This window comes from Rattus rattus, chromosome X (genome assembly GCF_011064425.1).
Source record: "Rattus rattus isolate New Zealand chromosome X, Rrattus_CSIRO_v1, whole genome shotgun sequence".
Classification (NCBI taxonomy): domain Eukaryota; kingdom Metazoa; phylum Chordata; class Mammalia; order Rodentia; family Muridae; genus Rattus; species Rattus rattus.
In genome coordinates this window covers 48,542,027-48,558,987 of record NC_046172.1, presented here as the reverse complement: position 1 = coordinate 48,558,987, position 16,961 = coordinate 48,542,027, and positions in this window count along the sequence as shown.

Here is a 16,961-nt window from a genome sequence, read left to right as displayed (position 1 = left end):
TAGTTAGCATGGCAGACACTTGTGGAAATAATTCTGGTCAATTCAATAAGATACCTTTTGGGTTTGTATGTCCATGAACTCCATAAACAGAATGACATAATTATTAAGAGTAGGTAATTCTGAAATATAACCAAGTTCAAACTCCAGTTTGTTTATCTTTGGAAAGGGTCAGTTATTCCTGATCTTCATTAAACCTAGATAAATATTTATTTATTGCTGCTATTAAGATACCTCTTTCTTAGTTGCTTGTGCCTTTAAGCTGGTTATAAGACCTCTGAGGAAAAGGCAAATTTCATATTCCATTCTGTATTCCTTTTCACATTCTATTACACACTGTGTTCTCAAGTCATATTTTTGGCCATTTGTGCAACTATTTTCTGGCAATTACATGAAACTTTGTTCTTCCATTTTTGACTAGGGCTAAAAGCAGTTGATTCTGTTAGGAAAACTCAGTACCAGACAATCAAGCGAACTTTCTCCAGCAGAAATGCACTGCTCTGTGTTTCACAGGCAAAGCCCAATCTGAACGATGGTACTCAATTGACTGTCTCATGCTGAATTCCTATCATCCTTGTCAATACTCTATGTTAGATATGCTATGGGTGGAAATGTTGGAGATGTCATGGGGTTTCATGGAGTACTTTCACAATTGCCTAGGGGGTTAGGATGTCAGTGTTTCCTGAACTGATTCAAATCCTTTCCCTTCTCTTTTCTTCCTGAGACTTCAACTTAGAGCTGTGGAATTCCTGCAGAGATAGAAAAAAGACTACTTTCCCAAGCCTCCCCCTGTTTACTATGAGATTCTAAACTGGAGACTGCAGCTTGTAGTTTCAGAGCAATGCAGACAGGCAGATCAGCATTGGATTTTAATTACTTTACTGTTAGGACCGATAACAAATGGTTTATATGACCTGGATACTGAGTGGAGACAAAATGGGATAAAAAGTACTCTTCACTAGGAAATGGAAACAGCCTAAATGTCCTTCAACTGATTTATGGATAATGAAAATAATATATATATATATATATATATATATATATATATATATATATATATATGAAAACTATTCAGCTGTAAAGAAAATTCAAATCATAAATGTTTCAGGTAAATAAATAAAACTAGAAAAGATAATACTGAGTAACCCAAATCCACAAAGACAAATGTCACATGTTCTTTCTCATTGAAAGCTTCTAGCTCCAAATCTTCAGATGTAGTTTGGGGTAACTGCGGAAGCTGGGAACATACAAGGTTAATTTATTTCAGCAAGTTTTATTACAAGTATTGTTAGGGTAGCTATTGTACTATGAAAAATATAAAATTTTATGCCATATGCCATTCATGAATTCATAAAATTGCAAACTGAACTGGCAGATTCTCACCATTATATTTTACTAATAAAGCAAGAATTTTAAGTTATACTTCACCAGTCTGAAATATTCCTTCTTCAGGTTGTATGTAGACATAGTGTAGATAATATCTCAAGTTGACTTAACTATAAAATAAATGAGTTAGAGTCTTTATAGTCCTGAAACCAGATGAAAAGCCATAAGTGGCTAAATCGTATGCCCTAGGGATCCAAACCAGCAGGCATTTTTGGACCTCTTTGGTCAGTGAAGCAATTCTGAAGCTAGAGTACAGTTTTCATATAGGCACTGACTGGTAAGCATAAAATCTGACCAGGAAACTATCCACACACAAATAGTAAAGAGGATATGCAGCATAAGTTATGAAGCAAATTTATCATTAACTACTTCTTAGACTATTTAGTCACTCATAATGGATGCCCCTGAATCACCTATATCACATTTCTAAATTAGGAAACAGGAAGCAAGTGGTCCTGGTTATTATTTCATAATTCTATCCTTTTAATTTACTTTGTTTGCTTTTTGATGTTGGTTTTAAATGTTGAGCTTTATTGACCTTTCAAGACAAAAACTATCACAGTTTTTCAATGCTAGAAAGTACAATTTTGTTTACTTTGGTACTTTGAAGTAGAAAAACAGTTTTCCATTTTCACTGTAAAAAGCACTTAAAAGGCTATCTTAGTAAGAACCTGCTTATACAGGTCAGCAATGAAAAAGAACAAATATAACAAAAAGAAATTAAAAACAAAGAAGATAAAATAAAATAAAATAAAAACTTAAGAGAGGAAAAGAATGAACCCAAAACAAGTTAAATGTTACAGCCAAGTTTTGTGCTGGAAGGGAGGCTGTAATTGTAAAGGAGATTAGTAGTATTGAAGAGAATCCAAATCTGTTTTAGAAAGACAGAAAGGATACCCTCAGAGCAATACCCCACCCAGACAATTTTCAAATTTGTAAAGAGACGAGGCCTAAATAATTAACAAAAAAAAAGTTACAAATGTGGTTAAAGGTGGCCAGGATTCACCTGAAGCAGGTGTCTGTTCATGTTGTTCTGGGTCTTAGAATCATGAAGGAAGTAAATGGGTAGTGGAATCTTTCTTCACAGTTAAGGAAAGCTGTTTAAACCAGACAATGAGTGAAGCCACTGAGAGTGAGAGGCCCAGAGGGGCCATTAGGAAAAACTGTGAAAGTTAAGTCTGGATTATACTGGAGACCCCAAGATTATAGCGGTGCCATCTCTTGTTCTTCAATTGTTTAAATTGGGCACAGAGAGTATATTGGCTCCAAATCGTTGATATCTGTCACTTACCTCCCCAAAGTGGTAACAAATTAAACCAACCAGAAAAAAAATCTTTTCCTGGCAATATGGAACAATAGAAAATCAACTCAAGTTGGATCATCAACAATGGTATCATATAATATGGTTCAGAGAAAAGTGGAGAAAGATGTAAAAACAATTAAAGTCATGCAGGGCATGGTAACTCTTGTCTGTTACCTTAGTACTTTGGTCGCTAAGTAGGAGGATTATAAATTTGAAGCCTTGTAGTGCTGCTTGCCCAAAAATAACTCCTCAAACAATAATTAAAAGCCAAAAGTTTATGAAAAATAGTTCTTAGTAACAGCTACTTAGCATTAACTAAACGTCAGTTAAGCTTGGTTCCTCCTTGCATTCTGTTGAGTTTAGTTTATTATTTCAGACATACTTGTACTCTATCTCAAGACTCAGGTATTGAAACAGAAAATGTGAATTGTATGTGGCCTAGAAGAAGTTTTTTCCCTTCAATTTTTTTGTCAGTGCTTCTTCTTCTAAATGAATTTGTCTATTTAATAAAAACTTGGAGTAAATACGCACACACACAAACATGCACACACACACAGAGACACACATTTACACCAGAAACTTAATTGTGTTATACTATATTGCACCCATACATATACATGAGAAACTTAATTGTGTTGATATATATATATATATATGTGTGTGTGTGTGTGTGTGTGTGTGTGTGTGTGTGTGTGTGTGTGTGTGTGTGTAGGTGTGTAGGTGGATATTTGGGGCTGGCGTGAGAGAAGTCAGGAATTAACAGAATCACCATTTAAAATTCCCCTGAATTTTGATATAGACCAACATGTTTCTATTGTTTACATCAGAAACTCTAAGGTGGTGGTTGAATGAAATTTTCAGATGGTTTGATGTGGATCAAAATCTTAGTCCCAAATTTAGAGGATTTTGTCATTATACAAATATTAGTATTACAGCCAACACCACTCAGTAAACTGCAATCCAGCTGGGCATATTGATCTGTTTCTGTCACAATAGGCAAACTCAGATTTGTTTTATGTTTTATTTTTTACTAGTAAATCATCACAATCTTAACTCTTAAAAGCAACAGAACAACATCAAGAAGAGCAACAGCAACAACAACAGCATAAACAGCAACAACTTCTTTAGGTCTATTTAGAAAACCAGGGTTGAACTCCTAGCACCCACAATGGCTTCTCACAATCATTTGTAATTTTAGTTGTAGGAGATCTGGTTTCCTCTTCTGGATTTCATTAGCATTGCTTACATTGCTTACATGCTAATGAAATGCATAGATGCAGACAAAACACCCATGCACACAAAATAAAATCATAATTTTAAATATATTTTAATTAGATAAAATAAATAAATATTTCAATTACTGTAAATTTTAGTTTTGTACTAGCATCCTATTTTGTTTTAAATCTGTTTGCTAATATTTTTCCCTCTCTCTCTCTCTCTCTCTCTCTCTCTCTCTCTCTCTCTCTGTGTGTGTGTGTGTGTGTGTGTGTGTGTATGTGTGTGTATGTGCCAGTTTTTTCATACCTGAAGATATCATAAGACAATTTTTCTGTAGGTTTTTTTTTTTACTTTTTTTTTTTTGAGGTAGGCGCTCCTCTTCTTTTCTGGAGCTACATATGGGAGTTTTAGTCTGCTTGTCTGTCTCCTCCCATCTCATTGTTTCAGAGTTGTGGGGGCTTGGATTACTACATTCAGCTTTTTTTTTTTATATAGGTTTCAGGATTAAATTCAGGTGAGGATATTCTTTCAATGATATCAACCTGGTGGAAGAAAAATGTAAAGACAATAATTCCAAGCTTGTACAAATTAATAGGTGATAGTTAATATTTCTTTTCAATGTAATAAGGTCTAAAATCACAAGCTTTGGGAAATGTTTGTGGGGGAGTATCTAAATTAGGTTAGCCTCTGGTCATGTCTGTGTAGGAGTTTCTAGATTGGTTTAACTTAAGGTAAAAGATACACTACAACTCTGGGCAGCATCATTGCATATGCTAGGGTCTCAGACTTAAAAAGACAGTAGAAAACCCAGTACCAGCATTCATTGTTCTATTTTCAAATGATATATACAACAGGATCACCTGCTTTAAGATCCTGATATTATGATTTTCCCTGACATCAAAAAGTATCCATTTATAGTAAAAATTAATTCAGAACAAATTATAGAAATTTAAATGCTCACTAAACATTTTAATTATGCTCACAAAAATTTATCTTAAAATATATGACAAAATACTTTTGAATGAAAACAACTTTTTTTCAGATGTGTGCCTCTGACATTGTGACATGTTGTCATCCACTAAGTTCATACTTGATAAGTGCACAACTGAGTTACAAAAATTTCAAAAATATCATGTTTTAGGAAAACATAGTTTTGTCCTGTGTTATATCCATAGTTATCTTGCTGTGCATACAGCCCACAAACTGTGCATTGGACATACCTATAATAGAAAAAAAATTATATACAAAACATTAGAAACTGAAGATAGTAGAAAGAAGAATGGAAGCCATTTCTATGTATGCTAAGAGTATAGTATTTGCTTTTGGTTTGGTTGTTGTAATATTCTGTTTAGTATTCTTAGGATAACAATGTTCTTTGAGAGAATCATTTTATACATGTAGTCTTTTTTTTTTAATTTTGTCATAGGACTGAACTATTACAAATAATAGTAACTGAACTCAGTGAGAGGCGAATATCTGCAATTAACCTACCTATTTCTCTGTCCTAAATGTCATTCATTGTCCTGCCTATCCTAATTAATTATTCAGTGATAGTCAAATCATTTCCCTCGGACTGCAATCAGTTAAAATACAGAATCTGCTAAGGAGACCACACAAGAATATGAGGAAAAACACTACATTTTTTTTATATCGCCCCAACATAATGTTAAAGAAATTTCATTTGGCCTTACACTTTCAAATTTTAGAAAATCCAATATGGGGTTTCCACAGTCATTGACTTGTAGTTTTGCAGAGAGATGAAAGTGTTGCAATGAATTACAATAGAGAACCCTAAGAAGGATAAATGGACTGAGTATAACTGCCAGTTAATCACTTTGAAACAGTGGCCTTCACCTACAGCAGGAATAGATGAGTTTGGCAAAACATTATTTCTGACTAATGCAGTCTAAAGACTTCAGGCTATGGCAAGGGCAGGATAAACCTTTGTATTTGAAGAAAAGAATCCATCAATTTTAGATAAAGTACTCATGGTTATTTCCTCAAAATCTTCCAAGTTGTCCTTTTACATGTCAAATTTTCTCTCCAACTAGAGTGATAAGAATAAAATACATAATATCTGAACCAGTATGAAGATTGAAACTGTTTCATAGTATTATAGATTATATTCAAGTCAAGAAAGTAGGTGGGCTAACTGCAGACTTTACTTCTCAAAATTCAATCCCCAGTCTAACCCCTAGCTCTTTAGCCCACTATCTGCTTCAGCTTCCCATCTAATCCTGCCCCCATATCCAGAAGATAACACAGATCTTGCCCTTCAACTTTACTTTACTTCCCAGAATTCATGGCCTTATCACAGCCCCCAATTCTACTAGGCACACCCTTGGAAACTAAGGCCACCCAGGCCAGAGAAATAGGTAGGTTAACTAGAGATCTTGACTTCTCCCTTTTCTCCTCCAAACCCAAATCACCAGTCTCTCCCTTGACTCTGTGGCACACTACTTTCTGTGCTTACTTCTGCTGTCCACATCCCTAGTTTATTACTCAGATATTACTCATCCTATTCTCCCAATTCCAGTAGATATTCCTGGGAATCCACCAGCCAAGACTACTAGAGAAGCAAGTGGTACAGCAAAGGAGGTAGGCAAGATTCAGATTTTTGCTCTCCCAATACAATCTCCCAGTGTATCCCCAGCTCTATATCTTGGTATGTCATCTCCCCACTCTCTACCCCCATTCCCAAGAATCTAAACAGATTCTGGTAAACACCATGCTTTCCACTCCCCAGAACACTGCCATAGCCCCACCCCGGCTCACCTCCATTATTAAGTGTCAAGTCTCAATACTTAGAAACACATTTTACCAGGAACTCCCAGTGGCCATACTTTTGGAGATCTCAGAAGAATTCCCTACCAGGCAATACACAGCCACTACACCTTCCTAAGAACACAGAGGGGGTAGTAGAAACCAAGGAATAATATGCCAAAGATAAAACCAGTTATAGCACCAAGAAGTGTCATAACCCAAACACAGATGCTTAGATATCACTGCAAAGACCCAATCAATAACAACCAGAATACTATATCTCTACTAGATCTCAGCAATCCTACTACAGTAAGATTAAGACTTATAACATAGCTAAGGCACAACAGGAGGAATTAAAAATAGTCTTTATGAATATGACAGAAGTCCTTAAGGATGAAATTAATAAACCACTTAAATAAGTTTGTAAAAAAGCTAACTAAACAAAAATGGGAATAAAATGAATAAAACAGTTTGCAGTTTAATACCTGAAACTGGAAGTAGGATAAATAACCAAAACCAAAACTGAGGGAAATCTGAAAACAAAAAATTTAGGAAGTCAAAAAGGCACCTCAGAGTCACATCTCACCAACAGAATATAAGAGATGAAAGAAAATCTAAGACATACCTTAGTCAAAGAAAATGTTAACTCTAACACAAAGTCAAGAAAAAAAAAAAAAAAAAAAAAAAAAAAAAAAAACAAACAAAAAAAACAAAAAAAAAACCCAGAAATAAAGGAAGGGAAATAAATCCTGTTCAAAGGCAAAGAAAAAAAATTAAAATAATCATAGAGGAAAATTTCCCCAACATAAAGAAGGAGCTGCCTATTAAATTACAAGAAATATACAGACCACCAAATAGATTGGACCAGAGAAGGAATTCCCCTTGGCACATAATAATCAAAACACTAAACATACAGAAAAAAGAAAGAATATTAAAAGCTGCAAGGGAAAAATAAACAATTCACATACAAAGGCAAAACTATCAGAATAACATCTGACTTCTCAATGAAGACTGTAAAGCTAGAAGGGCCTAGACAGATAGACATGCTATAAACTTTAAGAGACCTAGGCTATTATACACAACGAAACTTTCAATCCCAATAGATGGAGAAAATAAGAAATTCCTTTATAAAGCCAAACAAGATATATATATATATCATATATATGTATATATATGTATATATATATATATATATATAGCTTTACAGAAAACACTATAAGAAAAACATCAATGCAAATAGATTAACCACACCCACGAAATCACAAAAATAAATAATCTCAGAGGGGAAACACATACACACACACATACACACACACACACACACACACACACACACACTACAACTACAACAAAATGACAACAGGAGTTAACAAACATTTCATTGGTAACTCTCAACTTCAGTAGTTTCAATTCCACAATAAAAAGACACAGAAACAAAGTGGATGCTGCAGAATCCATCCTTCTGTTCTAGTAAAACAAAAAAAATGAATGAAAGAAAGAACAGAAGGAAGGAAGGAAGAGAAAGAGAGAGAGAGAGAGAGAGAGAGAGAGAGAGAGAGAGAGAGAGAAAGAAAGAGCAAAATAGTACGCCATATAATAGATGTCACCTTAGTATAAAGAATGAAAAAGACAGAGAATGATATTGGATAAACAATACCTTCCACAATGACCTCCAAAATATTTCATGGGTAAATAACCAAGCAAGTGAAAGGCACATATGATAAAAAATTTAAGACATTAAAGAAAGAATCTGCGGATATCCGAAGACAGAAAGATCTACCAGGCCCATGGATTGATAGGATTAAGAGAATGAAAATGGTCATTCTACTGAAAGCAAACCACCATATTCAAAGAAACCCCCATCAAAATTCAAGCACAAATCTTCATAGATCATGAATGGAGAATTTTCAGTTTCACATAGAAATAAAATATCAATATACCAAAAAAATCCATAAACAATACAAATAAACAAGCCACCACATAGCTAAAATATAACACAATATTGAATGAACTGCTAGAAGTATCACCATCCCTGACCTCACATTGTACTACAGAACTATAATAATAAAAGCAGCATGGTAGGCAAAAATACAGACCTATTATTGATAAATGGAATCTAACTGAAGATCCAGACAAATTTATACATATATATATATATATATATATATATATATATATGACAGAAATACACTGGAAAAATACAGTATCTTCAATGAACAAATGCTGGTCAAACTGTATGTCTGCATGTATAAGAACCCGAATAGATAACTACTGATAACCCTCTACTACTCATGAGCATATACTCAAAGGGTGTTTCACTCTATCATTGGGAAACATGTTCAACCTTGATTATTGCTGTATTATTCACAATAACAAAAAATTTGAACAACTTATATGTCTCTCAAAAAAGATTTGATAAAGAGAATGTGGCATATTTACACAATGGAATATCATTCATCCATTGCAATAATGAAATAATAAAATTCATAGGTAAATGGATATAACTAGAAAATGTCATCCTAAATGAGGTGATCTAACCTCACAAGACAACTATGGTATGCATTTGTTCATATGTAGATATCAGTCCATAAGTCGATGATTACCAAGCTTCAATTTGTAGAACCACAAAGGTTAATGAGGTATACAGTAAGAGACTAGTGTGGACAGATTTCCAAAGGAAAGGAGAATAGACTATATAATTATGGATGAATTGAGGGAACAGGGCTGAGACAATATTATCAAGTAGGTAGCTACAGGGAAGGGTGAAAACAGGAGAGGATATTGGTTAAGACGGCTAAACCTATGGACCATTTGATGGAATATATGGAAACCTAATAAAGGAGAAGTTTCCTAAAATGTACACATATGTGAATTAAATTTAAATTAAATTCCTAAATAATTCAGAAAACAGTCCTAACTGGAAATGTCTTGTCACCAAATGAAACTTCCAGTATCAGAAATGGCTAACATGTAATTGAGCTGTTAGCCAAAAGGGTCCCATGGGAACCCCCAAATAACCCAGGTTATTGCCAAGACTATAGGCTATTTTCCCCAACCTATTGCTGAAAAAAAAAATACCTATTCAACTCACTGAACATGGAAATTTTTAGCTAGTCCTTACCTACATAGAGCCTTTACCCCTACATTCTAGTGTCTTTTGTAAAGGAATGTGCCCTGCATAATGCCAAAGGAGAAATGTAAACAACTCAGTCACAAGCACTTCAATATATAATAGTGACCTGCCTGTCAGATTTACTAGTACAATAGTGGTACAAAATTTGTGAGAATAATCAACCAATATCTGATTTTAATTAAGGTCCATTCCACAAGCAACTCATATCTGATACTGCTTTGGTGACCAAGACCCAGAAACTAGATAGTTCAGGGCTCTAAGGTAAAACCAAATGCTCGTCTTAAAAATGGGTGATGAAATAATTTCTTATAATGTTCTGCTGTAGTCATTGATCAGTACTGTATTCAGGAATCATCAGAGAAGTGTTTTCCTTCAGCAGATGGCAGTAAATACAATTACACACAGCCAGCAGAATGAGGGTGCTTGGAATACACTGCTCTAAACAGAATGTCTTCAACATATCCCATCACTCAGAGCACAGGAAAGTCAGTGGAAGAGAAGGAAGAAACAGAGTATGAGCCAGATGTGATTGAGTATACCAAGGATATAAGCCTTCTAAACAAAATAGGAATGATGCAATATGAACTGACAAGAGACTGAGAAAACATGCATTGGGCCTATACAGATCTTCATCAAGTAGAGTCCTGGAGCTGAAAGAGAAATGAACACATGGCTCATTTTAAACCCAGATGATGTTATATTTAATTGATGTATCTTCTTGCAAATGAAAATTTAGATTTTTTTCTTACTGGGAAAGCAAACTGTTCTAGGTATTTGTGCTTCATGCCCAGCAATAGAGGACCAATAGAAAATGAACTTCTTGATATCCTTGTAAGTACTTTTCTCATAATGTCAGACACTTTTTGCTTTATTCTATGGGATTCATGAGTGTGTGAACAAATGAATCTCTGTATCTATGTTTTTTAATGCATTTTCTTAAGCTCCATTCCTTCTGTTTGTTTGCTTTGTCCTATTCTAATGTGTTAGATTTTGTTTTAACTTATGACACATTATTTTTTTTTATTATTACACTTAGAACCAAATTTATTTCCAATGGGAGAGAAAGGGTATAGAACTGGTTGGTGGAGGAGGTAGAGAATTGGGAGGATTAGAAGAAGGGCAAACTGTAATCAGGATATACTATATGAGGAGAAAATACTTTCAATGAAAGAAGTAATATATTAAAACCAGTTTAGATTGAAGAGAGATGAAATTTCCCATTGAAATACCAGTTTCTATGTATAATTGAGGTCTCTAAGTATGTTCACAAATATTTGGGAGATTTTTAAAATTTACTCACCTCTAGAAACATGTGCCCACTGGGAGACAGAGACAGAGAAAAGAAAAAGACAGAGAGACAAAGACAAAGACAGAAAGATAGAGAGATATGAGAAAAAGTGATTTATATATCACTTCTTAGGACAAAAGCAAATAACAAGGATTCCAGAATATACTGTTAAAAGTTTCATGGGCTTAAATTTTCTTAAAGAATCAAATGGTCAACTTGAGCTATATATAAGGCTTGAAGTTAGTAACAATGTTAAAAATGATGATACTAATGAAACTAATAATTAAACTTTAATGAATCCTTTCTATATACCATATTATTAATCATTACCTTATTCTAAAAAGCTATAAATATTTAACATACAAACACTGTTTCATAAAAGAAAATCTGGACATATGATTTTGGATGGATTAACTCTGCTTTATAAATAAGTGACTGAGGTACAGTGTTTAAATATCTTCCCCAAAATTGCACAGCTAACAAGTGCATTTGAAATTTTAAATCTGGCAGTCTACACTGGAATCCCATACCATCTACTTGGCCATCTTAATTCACAAACTTACAAAGATTTCCAAGAATGTGAAACTTACTTAGTGAATTAGGACAGCACAGAATCAATGGAATTACATTTATGTCACACATACTTTTCTATTTGTCATGCTGAGTGACATTTAGCAAAAAATTTGGGCTTCAGTTTAACAATTTAATTATCTATGAAAGTGGTATACAGGTATGCTACTATGCAAATGGTAAATTAACAAATAGATGATAGGTAGATAGACAGATAACAATATATTCTGAGAATTTATTAATTTCAGTTGGTAGTATTTTTATTTATTACTGTCTGTCTTGCCTACAGGAAGAATGTGATTTATGCCAGTTGGAGATATTTTATAAAGGACTGGCTTGTTACTCAGCCATAGCATGCTGATCCATAATGCTTAGGACTCTGAGCTCCAATACCAACACTTAAAAACAAAGAATCAAAAGCATTTTATGGATGCATTCTGCTTAGACAAAATTAGAAATTGTGATGTATTAGGAATTTAGGACGCAAAGTAGAGAATCAAATAGTAAAAAATAGAATCAATCACTTATGCCAATAGAGAAATAGTCTGACCATGAATAATCTGAAATAATTAGGCATGGTAGGGTAACAGATCCAGAAAGTCCTTTCTTATTTTGTTTATTATTCATCTCCCTAAATGCTGCATAATTTGGAGAGAAGGCAGAAAGAGTAAAATAGAATTAGATTAGTGAGATGAAAATGTCAGGTCAACATGTTGGACTAGGGGATTATTTGTGTCCTGAAAAGCACTTGCTGATTTATGTTTCCTGAGAGAAGAGCTGGAAGCTAGAGAGATAGTTTAGTGTTTAAGACAGCTGGCTGCTTTTCCAAAAGATCCTAATTTAGTTTACACTACGTATGTCAGTTAGCTCACAATTGCCTATAACTAGTCAAAGGAGCCTGATACCATCTTTTGGCATTTGGGTATTTGTCTATACCAGCAAACACATGATACACACACACACACACACACACACACACACACACACACACACACACACACACACACACACACACACACCACACACACACACACGTTCACATGCTCACATGCACACATGCACACATGCACACACACACAAGCACATGCATGCACCTTAAAATATAAGGAAATGATCATTGCTTTTAGAAAGCATGTGAAGAAACTAGAAGATTTGTGTCAACACTTAAAATGTTGTGCTTCATAGTTATTGAGCAGGGCAGAAGAGTTCTTCTAAGTGCCGCTGTTTTTCATTTAAATTTAAATGCTCCAAGTTTGAAATTTAAAACTTTAATCAGAATGGTATGTATTTTAGTAAATTTAATATTTAGATTTAGGAAACAGAAAATTAGACTATTCACAGGGCCCCAAAAAATTCATCTTTGCTTTGACAGCAATTTCCAATATCTTGGCTAAGGAAGATAACATTCTCCATTTCAATATTAGAGTTGTTTGTTTGGTCATCCACACCCCAGTCCAATGGAGTCTGGAGGGAAAAGATATTGAAATATCAAGCTATAATAGTGAAAAGCAACATTCAAGCTGAAGTATTTGAGGAAATATTTTTAAAATATTTTAGAAAATTACGAAAGAAGTCATGCAAATACATAGGAGCTATTGACATCTGATGGTTATTGGGGAGCAAAAATCTTTTTTTGAAGTGACATAATATGTATTTATATCAGTGGCTGGCCTCAAAGCCATGTGCCCTTAGGGGCAGCCGTAGCAGACATAAAGGTTAACAAAGGTAGTGGAGAAAGGACAGAAAGGCAGAATGGGAAGAGAATATTTTGGAGTGTTAGGGATTGACACATCAAAATTCACCATTGAACAAAATTTCTTGAATAAAAAAGGTTTTAAAACTGAAAACAAAAATCTTAAAATGGCAGGATGAAAATGTCATATATTTGTGTGTATAAGACTGATTTTTTTGTAATAATTCAGTTGAGATCCATAAGAAAGTGTGAAGCATTTGATTATGTGAAACTCTTTAAATGATATACATAGCAAAGAATGTAATCATGTTTTTGGAGGAATAAGAATGCCCTCTAAGTAGGACTTGTGAGATGAATAAGTCGTTTAAGTACTCTTTTTGTGAGCATGAGGATGAATGTTGGGTTCCCCAGAATACATGAAAAACTATTGGGTATGTTGACAATCACCTAAAATCACAGCACTGAGAAAACAGATGGAGAATCCTTATATTATTAGTCATCCAGATTGCTATAGTTTTGCTCTGGAGTTATCTTTGTATTTTGATGTTGACTTCTGCCTCAAGGACAGCTGTTACTTCAAGTTACTCAGGACTCAGGTGACTACACTAACCTTCTCCCATTGAATTCCAGGTGGGCCACAGGTGAGGGGCAGGCAGTGACAGGAGGAGGCCTGTCATTGCAGGAGAAGGAGGATGATGTGAGAGAATTGGAAGGAAGAAGAGAGACTGGAAATGGAAAGAGGAGAGAGAGGAGCAAAAAGTGTGTATAGTCGCAAAAAGATTTAAAGTAGATTCAGCCTTATGTATTTAATGGTTATTATGTTCCAGGATGATGGTATTGGGCTTGTATGTTTAGGTGGGCACTGCATTCATCAATTGGGTCAGATTGTGGTTGTGTGTTCTTTTATGACGGTTTGAGTGTAGGAAAATGTGCAGTGTCAGGAGACACTGGGCTGCCACAGAGTTGGGATGTGTTTCTGCCAAGATATAAAGCAGATATCTTGGTGCACTGCGGTGCTGAACCTAGCAAGGTAAAAGACAACCATACTTTTTTATTTTTTACATTAGTACAACACAGGATAGCTAACCATCAATCTCCAGGTTCAACAAGAGACCCCAAAACAAAACAAAAGTGCCATATGGTACTGTAAAACACCATCTGCCAGCCACATACACAAACATACATTTGTATTCTTATAAAGTTACACAAAAAGAATGTCCAATGGTCTGTGGGTTATATCATGGCCCTTGTGAGCTTTTGAACTAATATCCACTTATCAGTGAGTTCATATCATGTGTGCTCCTTTGTGACTAAGTTACCTCTCTCAGGACAATATTTTCTAGTTCCATCCATTTGCCTATGAATTTCATCAGGTCATTGTTTGTAATAGCTGAGTCATCTGTACATGTACCACATTTTCTATATGCGTGACTCTGTTGAAGGACATCTGGGTTCTTTCCAGCTCTGGATATTATAAGTAAGGCTGCTATGAACACAGTGGAGTATATGTCCTTGTTAAATGTTGGGGAATCTTTTTGGTATAGCTGGATCTTCAGGTGGAACTATTTCCAATTTTCAGAGTAACTGCCAGATTGAATTCCAAAGTGGTTTAAGGAGCTTGCAATCTTACCAGCAATGGAGGAGTGTTCATCTTTCTCCATATCCTCGCCAGCATTTGTTGTCTCTTGAGTTTTTGGTCTTAGCCATTCCAATTAGTGTAAGGTGGAATCTCAGGGTTGTTTTGATTTGCAACTTCCTGATGACTAAGGATGTTGAACATTTCTTTTAGTGCTTCTCAGCCATTTGATATTCTTCAGTTGAGAATTCTCTGTTTAGCTCTGTACCCCATTTTTAATAGGGTTATTTGGTTCTCTGGAGTCTATATTCTTGAGTTCTTTGTATATATTGGATATTAGCCCTCTATCAGATGTAGGGTTGGTAAAGATCTTTATCTAATCTACGGGTTGCTGTTTTGCCCTATTGACAGTGTCCTTTGCTGAAGCTTTTCAATTTTATGAGGACCCATTTGTCAATTGTTGATCTTAGAGCTTAACCAATGATGTTCTGTTCAGGAAAGCTTTGGCAGTGCCCATTTGTTTGAGACTCTTCTCCACTTCCTTTTCTAGTAGATTCAGCGTATCTGGTTTTATGTCGGGATCCTTGATACACTTAGACTTGAGCTTTGTAGAAGGAGGAAGGAGGATCATGGAATGGATACCTCAGTCCTACATGGAAGGGAGAATAAGATTATGGGAGTGGGGGAATGAGTAACCTGGGAGGGAGAGAAGAGGGAGAGGAAATAAGGAGGAGCAGTATCAGCTACTGGAGAGGAAGGGAGAAAGGTACAGAGGGTCAAGAAAGAGAATAAAAATATACAACAGTGGGGGATGAGGAACTGGGGATAGCCAGTGAAGAATCCCAAACACCAGGGAAGCAAGAGGGTCCCAGGATTCAACAGGGGTGACTTTAGCCGGAATGAGCAGTGAAGGGGACATAGTACCTGTAGATACCACCTCTAGCAGATAGGCACAGCCCCAGTCAAGGGAAGGGGCTGCCCCCTCCTCTCAAGTTTTTAACCGAGAAATATTTCTGTCTAAAGTAAAGACCGGGACAAAAAAATGGAGCAGAGACTGAAAGAAGGGCCATCAGAGGACTGCAACGACATAAGGATATATCCTGTATGCAGATACCAAACCCTGACACTGTTGCTATTGCCAAGAGGTGCTTGCTGAGAGGAACCTATTATGGCTGCTTCTTAGGAAGTTATGGCAGCAACTGATCAATAAAGATGTGGATGCTTGGAGCCAAATATTAGACTGAGCTTGGGGACCCTTGTGGAGGAGCTGGTAGAAGAATTGGAGCAGCAGAGGGTATTGCAACCCTATAGGAAGAACAATGTCAGAGAACCTGAGTACTCGGGGCTCTCAGGGAATAGATCACCAACAAAGAAGGGTACAGGGAATGATCCATGGCTCCAGATACATATGTAGCAAAGTATGGCTTTTACTGACATCAGTGGGAGGCAAGGCCTTTAGTCCTATGGAGGTGTAATGCCCCATGGTGTGGTGGAAGAGGGTGTGTGGGTGGGGGAGCACCCTCAAAGAGGTAAAAGGGGAGGAGGGAAGGGTGGATGTGGGATGGGGGAGTTGTAGAGGGTTAACTGGGAAGGGGGATGTCATTTGTGATATAAACAAGTAAAGACTAAAATAATGTCTTACAATCCATATATTCACCATCAAATTCAGAGTCTTTAACAATTCCTTGATGAAGATGGAGGGAATGAAAGGACAGTAGGACTTGAAGAAGAATACTTTAATGTATGTAAGTCAGTAAACCTGGTACTACCAGATGGTATTTAACTGTCTTTTTTGAGCTTCAGGACAAAGTTAACCATTAGAAACAGAAAGAAACATAGAGTGTACACATTTATCACAACAGGCAGCAGTGAGTACTTGATAGTCAGCTGCCGAAATGTACCCAGACTTAAGAAGATCTCTGGCTATGTTTAATTAATCATAGAATACATTAAGCCTGTGTTTTACATAACCAACTGAAGAAGGAAATAATACAAACTATTAGACCTGTCTTAAACCATATCGCATGGCTGTCA